The 20572-nt window shown below is 41.4% G+C and overlaps 1 long non-coding RNA gene across 1 annotated transcript; it reads right to left on the bottom strand.

Annotated features, from left to right (window-relative positions):
- Positions 1-12576: 12576 nt before the first annotated feature.
- Positions 12577-13368, bottom strand: LOC125709506 (uncharacterized). The gene is made up of 2 exons (XR_007382736.1): positions 13165-13368; positions 12577-12983 (listed from the first exon to the last, which is right to left on the bottom strand). It is a non-coding gene; the product is annotated as an uncharacterized LOC125709506 (long non-coding RNA).
- Positions 13369-20572: the final 7204 nt, after the last annotated feature.

Here is a 20572-nt window from a genome sequence, read left to right on the forward strand (position 1 = left end):
CATCCCCTGCCTCGCGCCTTCTGCTTCCTGGGCTGTGACCGGCGCTCCTGGTTCACTGTGACTCCGTACTGGATTTGTAATAGTGTAAGATTCACGGATTAAATATTGAACTTTTTTTTTTTTTTTTAGCAAACAGCCAGAAGTCAGAATTTTATTAGCCAGAATCACAGTTAGTTACGCGTGACCATTCAGCAGGTCTCCCCCCGACTGGTAAGGTCTCCTTCAGTCCCCCATTCAACACTTCCTGCATGCACTGCTTCTTCTCAGACAGAGTCGGTCCATTAGACTTTGGGTTAAATGCAACAGGGTGCTGTCAGACCATTTCTGTGCTATTCCTGTCGCAGTCAGGAACAGACTCACATTTTCCAAACAGCACGGTGCCTGCCACTAATAATAATAATATGATATAAATGATATTTTTATTACGTTAAGGAACCATTTCAGTCATGGCCCATCAGGGCCCGCTGAGCAGGCTTGTCATGGGAAGCCTGCAAATAACAAATGTTCACGTGTCCTTAGTGTTACTGATATAAGCTGCAGACCCCCATCCCATAGCGAAGCCCAAGAACATCCAGATACAACTGAGGGCATAGACCTGTTTTGAAGAGCCAGATGAAGTATATTTACCTGCAGCTAATTTATCATACATGGGCGAATTATGACCTCAGCAGAGCAGGAATTCAAGACAAATAGCACATTTCAAACAAACTCACCATCCAGGTCGTGCAGTGTTACTATTATGTATTATCTCTCTATACAAAATGTCACACGTAGGCAGGTGAGGTATGAATAGACTCTCCAGTATAGAGGTTAGATGCTTATTTATAACTTGTGGCAATGCATTCTAATTTCATGGTATTTCCCACTAATAATGAAGATAATGATGATGATGATGATGATGATGATGATGATGATGATGATGATGATGAAGCTTTATTGATCGCCATGGGGATGTTTTTCTCATTTTTCTTGAGAAAACTTTAGCCCGACAGGCCAAAAAGAGACTGAAAAGATGTAACCCACAAATGAGCCATGTTCATGTCCATGTCCTACATTTTAATTAGAGGATTTTCTCAGTGTTAAAACTGGAGAAGATGTATCCTTTCCTTTGCTTACTAATAACTCCTAGAAAAGGTTGTTTGGCAAACATCTGTACACCTTGGAACCTTTGGCTGGTTGGTAAGTGTCTGTCAATAGCTGCTACTCCATTGTCTCTGGTGATGTGTAGTAAGTCAGAAGAGGAGTTTCCCTTTCAGGTATAGCAGTTAGCATGTCTGTTCAGGTAAATTTTAGTTTGGTTCCTGGAATCCCAAGGTTCATCATGACCTAGTACTGGATAACCAGGTATGTATATATAAACTTATTGTTTGTTTGTTGGGGGTTAAAGTCTGTGCTCCAGGGCCCACAGACGTGGCTATTCTGATAAGGCCGGGGCTCAAACCAGCAACCTTCCGATCACAGGCACAGAAGCTTAGCCTGCTGAGCCGCAAGTTCCCCCCATAATATCTAAAATGGTGAAAATGCTCAAGATACTGCATGTGCATACTTGTGTTATATGCAAAGTAATGTACTCTTTAAGGCCATCATTATTTTTCATATTGGAGAGTTTACAGTACATTATTTATCTAATTTACTTAATTAAGAGGCTGGGTTCAATTCTGGCCCCATGCAGGGTTTGATTTTGACCCTTAATAGGAAAGAATTATATCTTACTAGTCCCTCATAGACAATGCACCCCATATCCCAGCATGTGCTCATCTTCAGATGAAGACGTATATTAGTCCCAGCATGCGTGGAGTCATTACAGACTTCAGAGGCTGACCACACTTATTTAATTTGGAGTCTAACTGAAAGCAGAGCTAATCAGCTACCCACTGATCCACAAATGCTTTAATTCATTAATCAAGTACACCTACGTGTAGGCATGAGAGAACAAAATCTTAGATTAAAGCTCATTGTGTTACTTAAGTAAATGTTACAGTTCCAGAAATGAGACTTTACGGGGGGGGAAATGAACAGAGTTCAACAAAGGTTAATACAAAAATGCATACTTCTGTGGAAAGCTTTAACCAATTCGATGCACTTTCTTTAGAGAGTGTAAAATGAAGAAAATGTGTGGGATTTTATTCTTCTCTTTCATGTTTAAATCAGCTTTGCCCGACTCTGTGCTATCAGTTCTACAAAAACCAGCATCATAATTATGGCTTCCATATCTGGGAGGCTTCTTGCTTTAGCAGAAACCTTTTCACGGAAAGACTTCCAGTTATAAGTTACGTCGCACCATCAAAGTAGCACAGCAGGTAAAGTACAATAGGATGAAAAGGGCATGTAGGTGTAACCGGTCTCGTTTGGGTCTTTGTTTACGGCCCGATCGCGCCAAGCGAGTCCAGTTAAAACATAGTCCCGGTTAAAGTCCGAGAGCTGATGCTCTCACTCTGCGTTGTGTATTTTTTTTGTTGTGTGTGGTGTGTGGGTGCGTGAGAGGGAGAGACGACACCGCGTGGCTTCCTCTGGACTCGGGATCCGACGTCCCTTTATTGGCACGTGTCTTTTCCTCTCTGGTAATGAAGAGCAAAGCATTAATTCCCCAGCAGCATGTAGCAGCTCAACATTCTGCCCATGTGCACCCCGACAATAAAAAGAAAAACACAAACCAACTGAAGTTCATACATTAAAATATTGCTTGATATATATTAATAATGATATGCTTAAACTTTTATTACAGGAATTTTATATAATAATAAAAGGATTATTTTCTATTTAATTGGGTTAATGAGAGAGCCATGTTACCTCTTCCTCGAAGAGACAGGGAAAGAGGAAGAGGAAACACGTCACGCCCCCTTTTAACCAGTGGGAGGCACCATGAAGCAGGGCCTTCTGGGAATTCTCCTTACTCCCTCTCCTATTTATTTTACCAGGATTTTAATAAATAAGGAATTTTGAGTAATTATACATATCAAAACAACTTTGTTACATAGGCAATGATGTTTAATTGCAGGGGGTTACTGAAGGTTTAATGTCATGCACACTCATCTTCGCACAGAATCTGAAGGAGCTCGAACTGCAGAGTGGAAACATACAGCCTACGTTTTAAATAAAGGTTTTTCAGAGTTCTTAAACTACAAAGCATGTGTCCCTTGCCACGCTTCCTTTAACTCCTAGGAGAGGCTGTAGTTTGACAAACATCTGCACCGCTTGAGCCTGTTAGATCATACACTATATACATATATATATATATATATATATGTACACATATAACACGTCTGTTCAGGTGAATTTTTGTTTTGTTTCTGTTATCCTGAGGTTGATTGTGACCTTGTTGTAAATATCCAGGTGGGCTGATAGGATTTATTTTATCACACAGATACCCCCAAAGTTTGTAGTATTGGTTGAGACGCAGAGCCTATGTGTGCATTAAATTGGTTATTAAATAGCATTATATTAAAGGAAGATCCCTGCAGGCAACGTATGGACTGTTCCTCTGTATCTTGTGGGAGCTGCAATCACTCTGTCTCGGCTGATGCATTGTTACATGTGAAAATCAGGCCAAAAGGATTTTTGGATATCCGCAATAACTAATAAATCAGACTGCACTGCTTTGAGACTTCAGATTAACATGTTTTCTGGGGTTTACAGGAAAACGTCATCCTGTGGCCATTAAACTGAGGTGAAAGTGCAAAGAGTTCAGGCGCCGAATCATGACACCAATAACAAATACTGTTATCAGAGCAATAACTATCAAGGCTTTCCAGGAAATGATTTTATGCCATTATAACGCAATGTGAAGTACACAAAGACATTAAGGAGCAAGCATCAAAACAAATACAAAACTTGTTTTTCCAGCAAGCAGAATCCTAACCAGCTCAGTTTTGTGTTAGTGTGTGTGTGAATGTGTGTACTGTATATGCGTGAATGGGTGTACGTATTGTATACAATGTGTGATAGTACCAATAGTTCTGGATGTGGCGTGATGAGAATTCTCATGTTGCTCCAATGTTCAAGGAGGCACAAAAATGGTTTGGCGTGCAATTCCAAGATAATGTGACAGTGATTCATTTACGACACCTGGGTTCAAGTGTATGCCTCTGGCTCCATGTGTGTGGCCTTTGCACATCCTTCCTGTGTTGTTGGGGGATTTCCTCTGCCTACTATGGCTTTCCCCCAAGGTGTAAGAACATGTTAAGGTTACTTGGCGTTACCAAACCGCTCACAGAGAGTGTGTCCCGTGGTGGCCTAGAGCCCTGTCTTGGGTTATTTGCCTTGCACTCAAGCTTCAAGAATAATCTGTGGACACCCAGTGACCCTGAATACGACAAGCAGGTACAGAAGGTGATATGGGTCATTATGCTTTAAAAACAATCTGGAAAAATATCTGACAGTTCAAGACACAACAATGTTTTAGTTTTATGTTACGGAATGCTGGACAGAGAATCGCTGCATGTTTGGATAACACCGAGTATCCATTCAAAGCAGCATTTCTCTGAAGCACTGATTCTCTGTTAACCCACAGCGACCAGTGATTGTGTTGATTGTGCTTTATGAGAAAAGCTGTATATATGCGCCATTGTGTTTCTCGTCTGCTTTTTGTCATTGTTGTTTTTTCTCTCACAGTGTAATTAACGTGACCTTGGATCAAAAGCTATTTTTTGTGGCATCGAGCCCTTCCCGACGCACTCTGTGATTGAATGCAGTCCCCTGGATCATCAGGCCAACCCAAATACTCTGCACCATGCAGATAAACTCGTCCTGACAATTAGAATATTTTCACCGGCCTGTCTCCAAAGACATTTCATTTTGCATTGTGGAATAAATCAGCACTTGAATAGTCTGGCATTAACTTCAGCAACTGGTCCATATGAATTGCATTTAAACAAAAGTACCCCTATGGGCGTCTTACAGCTTAGGATATGGGCTGCAAGCTTTGCCGAGGTTTACTTTATCTAAGATGCTTTGCTTTATCTAAAACATTCTAGAGATTAGTTATTAGCGCCTATAATTAGACTTTCTCCCACCCCCTAAATGTGCCAGTGTGTTTCAGTGCTGGCCTTGGCAGTCAAAAGAAAAATCAAAATAAAAGTAACTACCTTTAAGTTCACTCTTAAGTAATTTAAGTCACAGTGTAGCTACTGTAAGGCTTTGCTGAAGCACCTCTGCCAGTTTCACATTTGTTTCCTATGACTGATGCTGCCATTTTTAGCGTCCCATTATTATGTTTTAATTATTATCAATATTTTTAGGTTTGATTTTTTTGATTGGCTATGTGTATAATCTAATTTATGAATTGTCTATCATTCTCAGATATTGTCCTCACAGTAGTTTTGGAATGATTATGTCAGTTTTTTGTTCATTTTCTAAGAAATGTTAACACCCTTGATATCAAATGTAAGGCATTTAAACCATTGCCATCAGTTATGTTCAGTGTAAGTTACACACACGTTTTACTTCATACTTTTCTAATAGCTGCGTACATCCGTGACTGCAGAGGTTAACGTTCTCCAGGGATTTCAGCCAAACGCCCTCAGCTTCTAGCACCCTCCAATCATTTGCTTTTCTTCCTTAAACTTTACACCTAATCAACCATATAATTTAGAATTTTTTATTACAGTCACGCAGAAACTATTCGATAAAACGCTAATGCCGTTAAACTGAGATAGCAGAGCGTGCTCGTCCGCCTGATTGTGCCAAACCAAAGGAACAGGAGACAGTGCTGCTGATGTGTGATTTGTGACTTAGGGGTATTATTTTCATGGCCTTCAACTCCTTTAACCTGAGAAAATACTTTAAAGTCCAGTTCTTGGAACTGGAAGATTGCTGCATTGGGAATGATGATTAATTACAATTACAGGTTTTCAATGCTTTGATAAGCTTTATAAGTCAACGGCCCTGGGTACATAACTGATGTAATAAAATAGTAATAGTTGCGCTAAATGTCCTCCTATTTTTGATGTTTCCGTGTAGAACGTCTCCTGATATGCAATCTTCTGCAGTATTTGATTTACGTTTCCTGCATTTTGACATCATATAATGGACTCTGTAGACACCATAAATTCTCTTTCACCCTGCTCACAACCTCGGCATGGTCACAAGCTTGCGTTCATTAATACTTCTATTAATCCATAAGCCTGGAGTGGATGTATCATTCAGATTCATAAAATGTCCCTCCGGCATCTCTGAGGTTTTGCTGGTAGAGCACTGTGCATTGGTCTGCCCAGGGGGTTTGTCTCCAGCACTGTGCATTGGTCTGCCCAGGGGTTTTGTCTCCAGCACTGTAATATTTTCCAGAGAACTTCTCATTCACACTAGAACAGTTCCAACCTCCATCTCGCCAGAAGAACAAGAGTAAATCTTCCAACGACAGCTGCCAGTATAAAAAAAATAGGGAAACCCAGCTTTACAGCCTATGTCACTGTTTGGATAGCGGAAGCTTTAAGAACACGATTTAAAAAGATACAGTGGTATATTCCCAAAATCACGACCATATCATAGTGCTGTAAAATATCTGAAAGCCACAAACAATTCACATATTAGATTTTACATATGGGTCAAGCATCATAGGAATGATTAAAGTCGTTTCCACTCAAGTTACATAACAGGACACTTGCTGAAACTCATAAAGAGATGTTCTAGTCATCAGCGAAGACTTCTGTATTTTACAACAGAAATTTTTCAACAGTACTTACGTATTAATCTTAATACCCTACAGTGAAGGCGAAATTGATTTTAAATGAAATGTTAAGCACCATAAGCATTCTAAAGATACATTGCAAAAGCATGGTTCATACTTAAATCAAAGCCGTTTAGAAGAGTAGTGTTTGGTACCCTTCTCCTCAACTTCCGACTACTGATAAAGGCTCTACGTGCGATTGAAATACTCACCAGTAATTTCAGTGATTTTAATGGGATCTTATTCGTTTTATACAGAATAATAGCTCACTGCTATGTGATCCATGACAATTATTCATGCATCATTCGACTGCTTATACAGTCTACGGAGACAGGGCTGGAGCCTGTCCCAGACAACACAGGGTACAATCGAGTGGTACATGCCAGGCCATAACAAAAATGACACCATTTGAGACGTGGCATGAGGCATGACAGGGAGGTAATCAAATATGAAACATCTGAAAATGCAGAAAAAGAAGAAAACATAATGGAAAAACAAGGGGGGGGGGGGGGTAGCACATTGCATGGATACATTAGTCTAAAGGAAAAATGACAGGTATCGTAAAAAAAGAGACCAGGTATCATCAAAGGATTTATTATTACCATTCAAGGATGATGCAAGTCTGAGTATTCGGTTGGCAAATTGAGCCATTGATTTGTGGATAGTTTTTTCTTGTCTTTCCAGTTGAGCAATATAATTTTTATAGCAATGGTCAATATTAATATGACGGGTTTCAGATGCTTTGGAGTTTGTAATGCAGTATTGGAGCATATAGGAATGACAGAACTGACAGTTTGGTCATGACCTCTTACGGAAATGTTTAAACTTGGGCATTGACATATCACATGGAAATGCGCATCTAATGAGGCTAAACATACAGTGGACATTATTTAGGGTGAAGCCCATGAGGCAGAGGCTGTCATTGGTTACCTTCTATGAAGTGCTGTATTCGCTGTATTTCACCATTACACAGAGAATATGTCATGGCCTACGCCTCTCCAAATGATGGATCTTTGTTACTAAATTTTGTCTAAGCACCATGGCTCTAATTGTTAAATTTCCTAAAATTTTCCTAGTAGCTTCCTTTAGTTGGATGTCCTGGAAAAGGCAGAGGTTTGCTATAATGTCTTTGGCTAACGTTGAAGGTTATAAGCAAGTCATCACTGAATAATTGTCCCAGGCTGGTTGTTCATACCAAACACAATGCTGAGAACACTGGTGACTAGTGGTCTTTCAAACAGGGGAAGCACATTTTATAATGCCTGCATTCTGTTCTGAGGAGCGGAACTTCTAACGTCTAACTTTGCTGCACTGAAAGCAGTAGTGCCATTGAAGTCCAGTGATGCTTCACTTCAGTGGGTTTTATGGGATTATGGTGGGAAAAAAAAATCACCTGCGAGAAATTATTGCTGATTCTGAACGAACTAGTGGTGAAGTTGAACACATCATACCAGGCTCTTTGCAATAGCAATGTAAATACAACAGTACATATTTGACTAAATTATTTGTGACATTTTAGAGGAGACGGTACTTCCCTTAGAGCAGGCGCCACTGATTGAGAAATAAATGGGTTTACTATTCTTTAAAAACAGTGTTATGCCATAATGGAGTATACCAGGATGGTGAAGCACTGAAAATTATGAACTTCATTAGATTTTCATTATATGATTGAAGTTAATAGTGCTGTCATTTTTGTAACAATTGTAGAACTTTCTAGATTTTTCTATCAATGGGAGATTGAGTTCTTTAACCACACTTTTTTAGTATCTCGGTGAGTTGGATTATTTGTCCAGAGCTGAATGTACATCACCTGGCATGGCAGAAATCGTTGAATAGATTTGGGGTCTTGGTAAATTTTTTTTGTAGGGTGTTTAATTTTATTCGGGGACTTTTCCTTTTCCAATAAAATCCTGTGATTTGACTTTTGAGAGAGGAGAATGAGTCCGGAGTGATGTGACAGGGAAGGTAACAAAGGAGTCATTTACTTTTACCTCTAAGCACCAAGGCTCTGATTGTTAAATTTCCTAAAATTTCCTTAAAAAGCAGGGAAGGAACAACAAAGTGACTCCTGGTCACATGACATCTACATTTACACTACATCATAATACAGATGTAGCCGCTTGAATTTTCCCCAGTTTCCATGATGGGACCTTGGCTGGTCCTTGGCTGGTCCTTGGCTGGTCCTTGGCTGGCCCTGCTGGGTTCTGGGTGGGACCTTGACTGTAATGAGATCCCCCACGATGATGTAATGAACAAGGGGGCCGGCATGATCCGCCCCTTACCTCTCTGTGTGTAAAATACTTGCAATGATTTATCCATCCACCAGGGGGAGCAGTGATTATGAAAGCTGAAGTGACTTACCTGAAATCAGGTAGAACACCTGATTTCAGGTATCTTAACTTCACTACAAAAAAAATGAAAATCTAAGCAAGTATAATTTTCTTATATTTAGATAAAATTCCAATTGCATTAATAAACTGACTACACTGCAATAAATGGCCTGTGTAAGTCATGCTCCTTCAGATTTCCCTGGGAGTGACTGATGTTGCACTCCGTCAAGCAAGGTCACCAAGACTCAAGTATCAGTAGGATGAACTAGCTGTGATGTCTTTGATGAATTTAATACATACGGCTTGAAGAGTTCATAGTTTAGTGAAACTTTAACTGTTTGTTTAGAATCTATAGTTATGTATATTGCGTTAGTTATGACAGGGTCACATGGGTGATCCTTTGCTGGATTTTGGTTTGTGTCTTTAAACGCTCACTGGAAATGCTTGCCTGCAGTAGCTCCTGCAGAAAGCTGAGCAGAAGGTCATCCACTAAAAGGGCTCTAATCCTGCTTGGAAAGACACCTCTTTGCCTTCTGGTTCTTTTAGATGATGCAGAGGTATTCCTGGCAGCATTTACCGGTCGTTCACTATGGGAATCTGAATTTGTTTATCTTAAAGAGAACTTAATTGAAATTTATGACTTCAAGGTGGCAGGGCTGACAGCCAAGCTGTGAATGACTGGAGTAATTTAGTTATAATCTGTCATTCAGGTGTTGCACAATAATTTGAAACTAGAGAGAATGACGAAGTCCCGAAGCCTGTTGTATAAGTGGTTGTTTGTGGTGCAAAGTATATTTAAAGAAAAGAGAGATTACAGAGTAAACTTACATTGTACTTGCTCAATATACCTGCTGCCCTGCCCTAGGTCTCCATAGACCAAACCCATATGTATTCTAGTGTTAAAATGCATGTGTGTACAGAGTTCCAACTGAGCCAATATATCATTAGCCGTGCGTGTGTGTAGGAAATTATTTTAGCATGATGTCACGATGGCAGATGAACACAGAGAAGGAACCTGACCGTTCTTGCTAAAGCTATACAATTGATTCTTTTGGAGGAACAGACTTAATTACAACACTCAATCTTCCTTCAGATTGCCAGCAACAGTTAATCTGCTGGAACGAGACTGTCCAAATATTAAGTAAGTCCAAGTCTGATATGCATGGTAAATCTTTGAACTTGATGAGATACAGGCATGCCATGGTGTCTAAACTAATCACTGTCTCCCTTGAAAAAAGAACAGAGAAAAAAATTCATTTTATAAACAGAACAGTGACCCTCCCCCACTTTCACTTAAATGCTCTATGCCAGAGGAAATTCAAGGCAAATTCAACTGGTTCGTGTTAACTATATTAATCCACAAATAAATTCTTGCTTTAAATATATTACTGCTTGCAGATGTGTATTCATTACTGGATTTTATCACCAATCCAGCAGTATAGTATTTAGGCTCTGAAATTGATTCATAGAGTATTTGTATGTATACACAGGCATTGTGTTCCGAAAATTTATACAGTGATCAAAACAGTAACTAAATCAAATTGCCTTTATGTCTGTATAAGTATTTCTATATGATTTTTCTCTGCATCCCAACAGCTCGATTCGAGCGACCTCCAAATGACCCCGAAAGAATAAAACAGTGAATAATGGAGATGAAGTAGACTCGGCTCAGCATGAAACTCTAGGAGGCTGAAAGTGTTTTAACATGGTCTGTACTACATGTGGTAATCTCATAGCTGCTCTATTAGAACATTTAATTTGGTGGCTGTCATTTTGGCACAGGAGTAAAAGAGAGTGAAAGAGGCACGATGCTATAATTAGCAGCTAAATGTGACGAATGGCTCACATTAGTTTTAATAATAATATTTATGGTAAATTTAGATAGATACTGCACATAATATAGCCGACCTCTTGAATAATACTAAATATTATTTGGTGAAAGGTAAATCACCATTTTTGTTTGCCAGACCTGCAAAAACTTACGTGTTCTTTATGAAACTTCCTAGTGAGGTGGATTTGTAACCCACCCAAGTGTCCATTACATCAGCTTTCTATCCTTACTTTAAAACAATTAAGTATTAATTGTTATGGAATATTAATATTAAGTCTTCCCCCCCTAAAAATCATCTTGACTAAGTTCAACTTTATCCATGTAAATCAGCTTAATGTTCTTAACTGGATTATGCAGTGACACTGGGCACTGTTCTGCAGTGACAAGTGTTTCCATATGAAGCACAGTCCATTAATCTGAACAGTATGCATTTCAGGATCCTCAGCCAATAAGTGATCTAATGGTAAATAATATTTCATTTTGTTTGTGGACTCTTCGGAACTTAGGGAGCCTCCTTTTGCACACACATGTACTTGTGAGCACCTGAATGTTAACACAGGACATATGCATCTTTTTTTCCAAATAAAAATAGAGACACATAGTACAGATGTGTAGGAGCAAACACACATATGCAATAAAAATACAGGTAAAGTCCATTTAAATCGGTGTACTTTAAAGTCAATCAGTTATCCCACTAAGTAAGAAATGTTGTTTTGTGAAACAAGCCCCAGTATTACAGGTGGACTGTGGACTTCCTCCCAAGTATTTATCTACAAACATTGCATCACTGTCAAATAACATGGAGCTTATACATAGCTGAGACTGTGACGGTGGTTCTCAAAAGCACCTATTATATTTTTCTGATAAAATTGCTATGAGTGATATAAATGTCCTGGTAATGCTTTACTTGAGGGTGTGCTATTAATGCAGTATTATGCTCTTACTGTCATGCCCGGCTCGTCCGCTCCTCCTGTGTGCCACGCCCCCTAATTACCCACGTGTGATTTCCTGATCCTGCCCAGTCGTGTCTTGTTTCCTGCTGCCTTGTTCCGTGTATTTAAGTCCTGGTCTCCCCAGTTTGCTTTGTCTGTCATTGATGTTAGTTGGCGTTCCATGTCTCCTGCTTCCCGTTCCCCGATTAAACCCCCGTTTTCCCGTATCCCGCTTGTCAGCTTGCTCCTTCCGCACGATCGCCGTTCTCCGCTCGCGATCGTTGCCCACGACCCGTGACACTTACTGTACTTATGTATTATTTAGCCGCAAACTAAGTCTTAGTTAAATATTGCTCGTCCGTCATTCATGAATCGTGGTGCATCTTTTACCTCATTGTTACCGTATCTGTGAATTCTGCAAAGCTGAACTAGTGAAGAAATTACAGTACTGAAGGAACTACTATAGGAACAAGTAATGAATAACACAAGTGAAATACTGATCTCAGGCCCGTTCACGGGATTGCAGGGTGGTGCAGTGATCAGCACTGTTGCCTCATACCCTTAGGATCTGGGTTCGAGTTTCTGCTTATGGCGCCATGTGTGTGAAGGTTCCATGTTCCCTACTCCGGTTTCCCTCCCACTGTCCAAAAATGTTCTGAGATGTGTCGCAGCGCTGGGCTCAGAGTTCAGGGGAACCACCCCTTAAGACACCGACTACGCCACCCTGGGAATTGCGCCCAGGGAAATAGTTCCTAAGCTAAATGAAACTCCAAGAGAAAGGTACTCAGGTCCGTTATACACGGCAGCAAGAGACGTGGCTCCACTTACAATCTTTTATTATAACAAAATTAAAAACACCATCCACACGACGAGATAAAACCTCGGGGCTGGTCCACACAGGGTAGGAGGTTAAACAGTTAAACAACAGATGGCATCCTGAAACAAAACACTACAATTCCCATGCATACACGCAATACAACATGCCACCACAAAGTTCCCTTCCTCCCTTATGGCATCCCAACCCCAAAGAATCTTAAAACACACAAGATAAAATCCCTCACATTCAATACAAAAAAAAGGAGAGAAAACAAGAGCAGAGGCAAAGAGGCAAAGCAGCAGCAACTGCAGGACAGGCAATCCAGACCGCAGCTGTAAAAGCAGGCAGAGCAGCAATGCTTAATGGCGTAGTGATCTCCAACCAGCCGGATAAACTCCCTCCACGTTGCCTGCAAAGGATGGCGCCAGGCAAAACAAGTTAATTAAAACCCACAATCACGAACCTAGAGCGAACTTACGGGCGATTTTACACAAGCCCATTACAAGTCGCCAGCCCCACCATTTACCCGCAGCAACGTGCACCCACCGGTTGAGTACAAGTGAGCCGAAACAGAATGGAATAAAACGTACCCGCTGCCACCTACCAAACAGCCGCCTCCAATAAATCCGTCGTATGCAGATCTTTACCACGAAGTCAGGTAACCGGAAGAACCTTGCCAGCGTTCGACCCCCAGCCAACCACTGCCATTTTTATAGGGCGCTACCACGAATTACAATACAAATCGGCCCGCCCATTTAAAGGCACAGGTACTTAAAATAGTCATACTGCCACAGATGCATTTGAGTTACTGAATTGCGCATACAGTGCTGTAGGTGTGTGTTCTGTGATGGGTTGGTGTCCATGCAAGCATTGTATTCCCTGCTTTGTGCCTGTAGCAGCTGGGATATTCAGGATAAGAGATTACTGGAAAATGGAGATGCTTTGCCAATACTTTCCAGTCACACGCAGTTTCATCTGGTAGGAGTCGTAGTTTTTATAGAGAGAAAGTTTCTATGATGTAAAGAGTTTGGGATTCTAGCTCAGTTCAAGCCATTTCCCCAGCACCCTGGAAGAGGCTACACACCTTGCTGGAGGGCCCTGCAGAGATGTCACAATTCTGCTGAAAATGGGATTCAAGCAGGTGACCTTCCCATCACAGACAGGGAGGCCTAAACCACTGGGTCTCCCACCCATAAAGATTCAGAAATATAAACTTCTGAGGTCTTCCATTTCACTGTCTGTTCGCCGTTAAAGTAAGATTTCCTTTTCAGTGCAGTAGTAGCGGGACATTAGAGTAGCACAGTAGCCAGCATGGTTGCCTGATACCTCTGGAGACTAGGATTCTACAAGTATGAAGTTTGCACCGTCTTCCTCTGTCATCATGGGATTTCATCCACAGTCCCCCCACAGTCCAAAATCATGTTAAGGTGAATTGGAGCTGCCTTATGTTAAGTTGGCAACCCATCCTGGGTTAATCCCTGCCTTGTACATGTAGCTACCACAAAGGGCTCTGGAATACAGAAAATTAATGGATGCATCATTTGATTAAACATAGTGCTTTAATCCAACGTATGGAATTTCACTGTAAAACTCCAATGCCCCGCCTTGTGTTTTTCAGATTGCTATGTCTGTGAAAAGTGCTCTCTGAAATGAACCTGCATAATGTGAAATATGACCTGTGCTCAGCTCTGTACTCGTACTTCCACTGAGACTGAGGGGTCCAACCATCTGACCTTTCTAACCCCTACAAGATGACTAATCCAATCAGCTGGGCTTCATTAACTGAGGTGTCCGCAGACTACTGCCAGCTCACCAGGCATACTGACATCACACATGGTAATTCTGCATATATATATAGTCAAGGGTGTAGTGAATGGCTCAGAAGGAAGGCTAAGTGGTCAGAAGATGGCCAGTCTTGGCAGAATAGTCGCATGTTCCTGGGCCCATGAGAAAGGCTCTTAACCACCCCCAGTTCCAGGGGGGGGGGTGCACATTGGCTGACCCTGCACCATGAGCCCCAAGCTATGGAGAGCAAGATGGGGTCAGCAAAAATAAGCATTCCAATGTACTTGCAAATGGGCAATAACGCATGTTTGTTGTTAATTTAAAAATGCATATTGTTTTTTCATGTACTTGATTTCTGAAAAAGAAGGATTCAAGGAATGCAAATTAACTGCCACTTATCACCACAGTTCCTATAAAACGACAAATGACTGAGCATGACTCGTCTGCATAGTTCCTAGAAGTGCAGCAATGATTATGGAAGGCAAAGACATTACTAATACTGCCTGACTTTTGCGATGATTAACAAGAACCTGGATCACCGTGCTTGTCCTCCTTCTCCTTTTGCTTTCATTGGATTTATTTTCATTTTCTGTTTGCATTATGCCTCATTTAACATGCCGGTTGAAGTTGGGGGTGTGCAGGGAACAGCTGTTTGGAATAAACAGTCACAGGACAGCGATCCTAAGTCACTCTGCCGAGTCACTGTTCTGAGGCATAGTCACTCACTCAGCTCACACAAGCTTGGTGGCCAGATGTTCAGATGTTCAAAGGATTTCTTGCCATCTATCCCTCAGTCTTTAGTCATTCCCAATAATAAACAAATAGTTGTTAGTGGACAATAATGACTACTTGTTTTTATGCTCAGGTATTTAACATATTTTAAATTAGACATTTAAAATATCCAGTGATTCACATAGTTACACATATGCCAAATGATTAGTTCCAGTATTAATGTCGCAGACTTAACGGTCTAATCATAAATCTTTATCATCTCCCCCACAACAAACACACACACACACACACACACACACACAAAGCTCACATTCCTTCTACCTGACATCAGCATGTTTCTGACATGAGTGATGAAGAGGGTAAGAGAGCTGTCCCTAGCCACATACGCAGGCTACTGTGACTCTGAGAAAGTGTGAGGCCAGACTGGAACTGAGATGGCAAAGGGACCGCGGAGAGAATCAGCCGCAACCTCAGGAGTGGAACACTCTGCAGTTACTGGCCATCCACGGTTTGGTTCTGCTCTCAGGACGCATATTGTATTGTAGCACTGAGTTAGGGGCATTTATAAACATACGTATTTTCCAAAACGGTCAAACCATTAAATGAAAATGAATCATAGAGTTCACAGGAAATATTTTGGTGTTGAAAATGACAAAGATAGTGATATTCAGCCCGTAGAGCTACATAACAAAAGGACCAGCTGAAACGAACACAAAAAACATGCCAAATGCAAAATAACCAGAAAAGTAAGAGTGCTGTGAAATTACCAAATATTACAGCAGTTAAATTGAATTGTGTGGGTCCTACATTTTCTGAAAGTAGTTGTTGAAAGGGGTCAGTTTTGCAGTGTTTCTTTGCATTCGTTTGTGATTTATTTGAAAGCTTTAGTGCTCATTTTCAGGTAGTTCTTCTTAATTATGTTTTCTCTGCAATAATGGTAGATTTTTGAGGGACACCTTCACAGGCCAATAAGCTTTGTGTACCAGTGACGGCTGAATTGGCCCTTCTCTGTATGCTCAAAACACCACTCTGCCATTGTCATCTCTCATCCATTTTTTATTTGATAAATGATTATGATTTGTGGGTTTGTTGGTCGTAAACCAAGAGTGTGATCGGCACTAAGACAGTCCATTTGGGAAAAGCACTAAAGGAATGAATGATAGAAAATTAAAAATATGCCCTTTCCATAACTTCACTGTGGACAGCTAATCTGTGGTAAAATGACCTGGATGTTCTAAAATGCCTCTGTATGTTAACGTTGCCATTTTATCATTTTGAATGGACACATCAGTGAAAGACCCATGGTGGGTTTTGATATAATAAAGAACAAGGGCACCAGTTTGCTGTCGAAAGATCACTAACTGTGCAAAAAAATAACAATTTCATATAAATATTCAGTTTTTTCATGCATGAGCCTGGAAGGAAGAAAGGAAGGAAGGAAGGAAGGAAGGAAGGAAGGAAGGAAGGATGGAAGGAAAAGCCCGGCTGAAAAAGGTGAGAGTGTTGCGGGTATAAAAGGTGACAGAGTTTAAGACTAAAGTTTTTAGGAAAATTAGTTGCAAGACAGATGGTTGAACTTTTCAAAATCAGGAGACTGAGAATGAGGAGCCTGAACCGAAAATGGACAATCTGAAGCTGTTTTAGTTGTGGGTAACGTCCCCTCATGTTTAAATCAGAATACGCACAGTTCTGAAGGCCAACCTTGAAATGGCTTCGCTGATCCCAAATCATTATTAGCAGTTACTTTCACTTGATTTATACAAATATACAGTTGGCTGTCTGCTCCATCTCTGCCTTTTAGACAGTGGAGAGGGAACAGAACATTTGCGACATAATAATATATATCTGAACTGTTGAAAAACTATGAGGTTCTAAAAATTTCAGAAGCAATAGTTTTTTTCTTGAATGGCACAAAATGATAGATATGACATACAATATATGGTTAATGAGTGAACACAATATCACTGATTCCAAGAGCGTGTTTCTAACTGTGCTCCCTGAGCTTCGAATACCTGCATCACAACTACATCACTTACATAATCTTCTAAAAATGTTTCCTGACCAGGAACGAGCAGCCTGTAAATGAATAACCAAACACTTGAGGCAGAAGGTACCCCAACCTTATTATCTGTGCTGTCTGGGATAGGTTTCCAGTGAGCCTAAGCAGGGAAATTAGTTGCAAGACAGATGGTTGAACTTTTCAAAGCTCCGATAATTAATTATGATATTTCACGGTCGAATGCAATATGATAAATGATACATTATTGCATTCTTTCTGCATTATGAATTTGCACTGCAAAGACTAATGGATTCAGTGTGTATGTACATTGTATTTTGTTTCTTAGGCAATTAGGTTTTGTGCCTGATAGCTTTACTATTTCATGCACTGAATATGTATAAGAACAAAAAAATGCTAAATATTAATTACAACAATGATTTTGCAGTAATCAGCAGGCACCCATTTGTGGTAGCGTCTGTGATATTTATTAGTGTGGGTGTGGCAGTCGAGGCTCATTAACAGAGCTGATTCTATTCCTGCGAAAAGCGTAATTGAAGGTGTGAGGAAGCATAATCTCTTCCATCTGCATTGCGGAATGTTCTGTTTACCAGCTGTCACCAGATCACCATGGTGAAATTAACACCCGGCAACAACCACGCATGCATCAAAAGACACACATTATGTGTCGTAAAATCTTTACCCAGTGCCCCTGTTAAACAGCCCCGGACTTGAATAAAGAAAAAAAATAACTAATCGGAGAATTCCTGAGAGGTGAAGTAAGGAACTGCATGAGAACAGGCTGTAATTCCTGAAAGCTGGAAAAAGGTACAGGAGCAAGCTGGACCTAAAGCAAGCGCCAGAGTTTCTACAGTAACAGCTTCCACCTTTAAGAGACTTTTGGGAAATGCAGGTCTTTCCATAGCCCTTCCATAGCCCTTTCCATAGCCCTTTCCATAGCCCTTCCATAGCCCTTCCATAGCCCTTTCCATAGCCCTTTCCATAGCCCTTTCCATAGCCCTTTCCATAGCCCTTTCCATAGCCCTTCCATAGCCCTTCCATAGCCCTTTCCATAGCCCTTTCCATAGCCCTTTCCATAGCCCTTTCCATAGCCCTTCCATAGCCCTTCCATAGCCCTTTCCATAGCCCTTTCCATAGCCCTTTCCATAGCCCTTTCCATAGCCCTAAGCTTTATTAATTAGCTCTCATGGGCATTAATCACTAATTTTTTATGTCTGTAAATGCATAATGTCACCTTATGATGGCTTTCATGGGGAATGAGAATGGTTAGCAAAACATTGATTCATACTTCTTGTAGTTTACTGTTGACTTGCTTTGAGTTTACCGTAAATAAATTCATAAATATCTGGGATATCATATATTTCTAACAGTTTTGGAGTAGTTTAAACTACATTATAAACTTTGGTGCATCTCCTGCCCTGTGATCTTAGACTGTCTGCATTCAGGTAGCGGGTTCTATGCATCCTAGTTACTAATATTTATGATCGTGGATAACTTTACTGGTCTCTCCCACTATCAGTACCTACACATAAATCTTCTTTAATTTAGCTGGGTATGAAAGACAATTGTTTCAGAGTAAATGTGATTCTTAGCTGCGCCTGTAGGCAAAAAATAGACTCCGGGCATCGCTTTAGCATATCACTTCAGAACAAGAGAAACAGCAGGATGATGGATATTGACTATATTACACAGAATTATCCATTCCATACCAGTTATCCAGTACAGGGTGCGGGGTGACACTGGAGTGTCGTAGGACTTATTGAGTACTGGAATGAGATGCCGTTCTGTTATATGGTTCACACACACACACACACACAGTCGTGTAATCATATCTTTTTAGGGACCGCTCATTCATTTCTATGGGAAAAATGCTAATGCTAACTATGACAAGAGTTTTAGCTTTTTAGTTTTTTTCATTTCACTGATTTTTATAAAACCCCATAAGGTAAAAAAAAATGGATATTCATCACATTTGTGGGGACATTTGGTCCCCACAAGGTAAGGTATACCTGGACCACACACACACACAAGCATACAATTGTGGCGAGTGGTGGTGAGAGAAATACTGCCAAATAGTACCAAACAATGGTACCAATAGCCACACGTTAGTCCGACTACGCCACCCCAGGTATTACACCCAGAGAAAGTTAAATCGCCCTATCCCCGGGCAAAGGCACACTGGTCCGTTCACCAGAAACAGCGGAGAGACGTTGTTCCAAACACACACACACACACACACACACACACTTTTATTACACAATAAAACCATAAAAAGAGTAATCAGTCGATCCCAGCACCGTAAGCTTGGAGCACCGCCGCGTACCAGCAGCCACTTCCTGCCGATCTAAGGCTGGGCGCCGGGACCTAGAACAGCCAGAGTCGGGCGGGCACAAGCGAGGAGGGAAAACAAGACGTAACCGCAAACCAAACAAAATCACGCAAAACCCAAAGAAAACACTGCAGTCTAAAAGAAACAAATAAAATACAAAACCATTACATTAATACGCAATAAAAATCCCATTTAAAACAGAACAAATGTATCAACAAAACAAACATAATACAATCAAAACAAAACACAAACCCTTAGGAAGCGGAGGACCAGTCAGTTTCCCCAACACCCGCTCACACGCATGTAGGCACGCACACCCCCCTGCCCCCAGCTATGGACCCGCTAACGACTCAGCCTGCTATAGGCTAGACAGAGTAGAGACAAACCGGAAGCGCAAAGCGCGAAACGGTGCAAACGTCACTAGACAGCAGCAATAAGACAAAGTAAAGCTGAGCCGCCGCTAGGCAGAGCAGGGCGCAGTCGCCGCTAGGCAGAGCAGGGCGCAGTCGCCGCTAGGCAGAGCAGGAGTAGTTCCACGCGAGATGAAGCAGCTGTCAACCCCACGCCACAACACACGGGACCCGGGCTGAACACACCAAGGTAAGATGTCCGCAGACGAACAGGAGATCCGGCAATTAAGGTGACCGCCGACAAGGAGCCTAGAACATTGGTTCCAGGGTAACCCTTATAGTCTGAGCGCCCTCTCTGATTGGCCACTCCCCTCCAGAACTTAATTAGGCACACACCTCGTTTCCTTCTCCTGCTACAGTCTACCCCCCATCTCTTTATCGTCGCCCCGACGATAACAAGCCAACAAAAGAACCCACTACATCCAGGGCCTAAACAAAGCAATCATGGCATTAGATGCAGTATCTGCAGAGCGCACAGCCCCGTGTACCTCCCCCAAAGACCTAGGCAAGTGATGGATATTAGAATGCCGGCCAGCAGTAGATCGTACTGTCCGCCGAAGGGCCACCCCACCAAGATCTACATTACCAGCTAGTGGGTCCACTGAGGAAGCGGATGGTTGCCTGGTTAGGGTCGAGTCCACTGGACAAGCGTGAACAGGCTCCACCTCACCCGGTATCCGAGTCATCTGTGGAGTAGCTACCGAACCCAAAGCTGGAACTGACGA

This window comes from Brienomyrus brachyistius, chromosome 16 (genome assembly GCF_023856365.1).
Source record: "Brienomyrus brachyistius isolate T26 chromosome 16, BBRACH_0.4, whole genome shotgun sequence".
Taxonomy (NCBI): Eukaryota; Metazoa; Chordata; class Actinopteri; order Osteoglossiformes; family Mormyridae; genus Brienomyrus; species Brienomyrus brachyistius.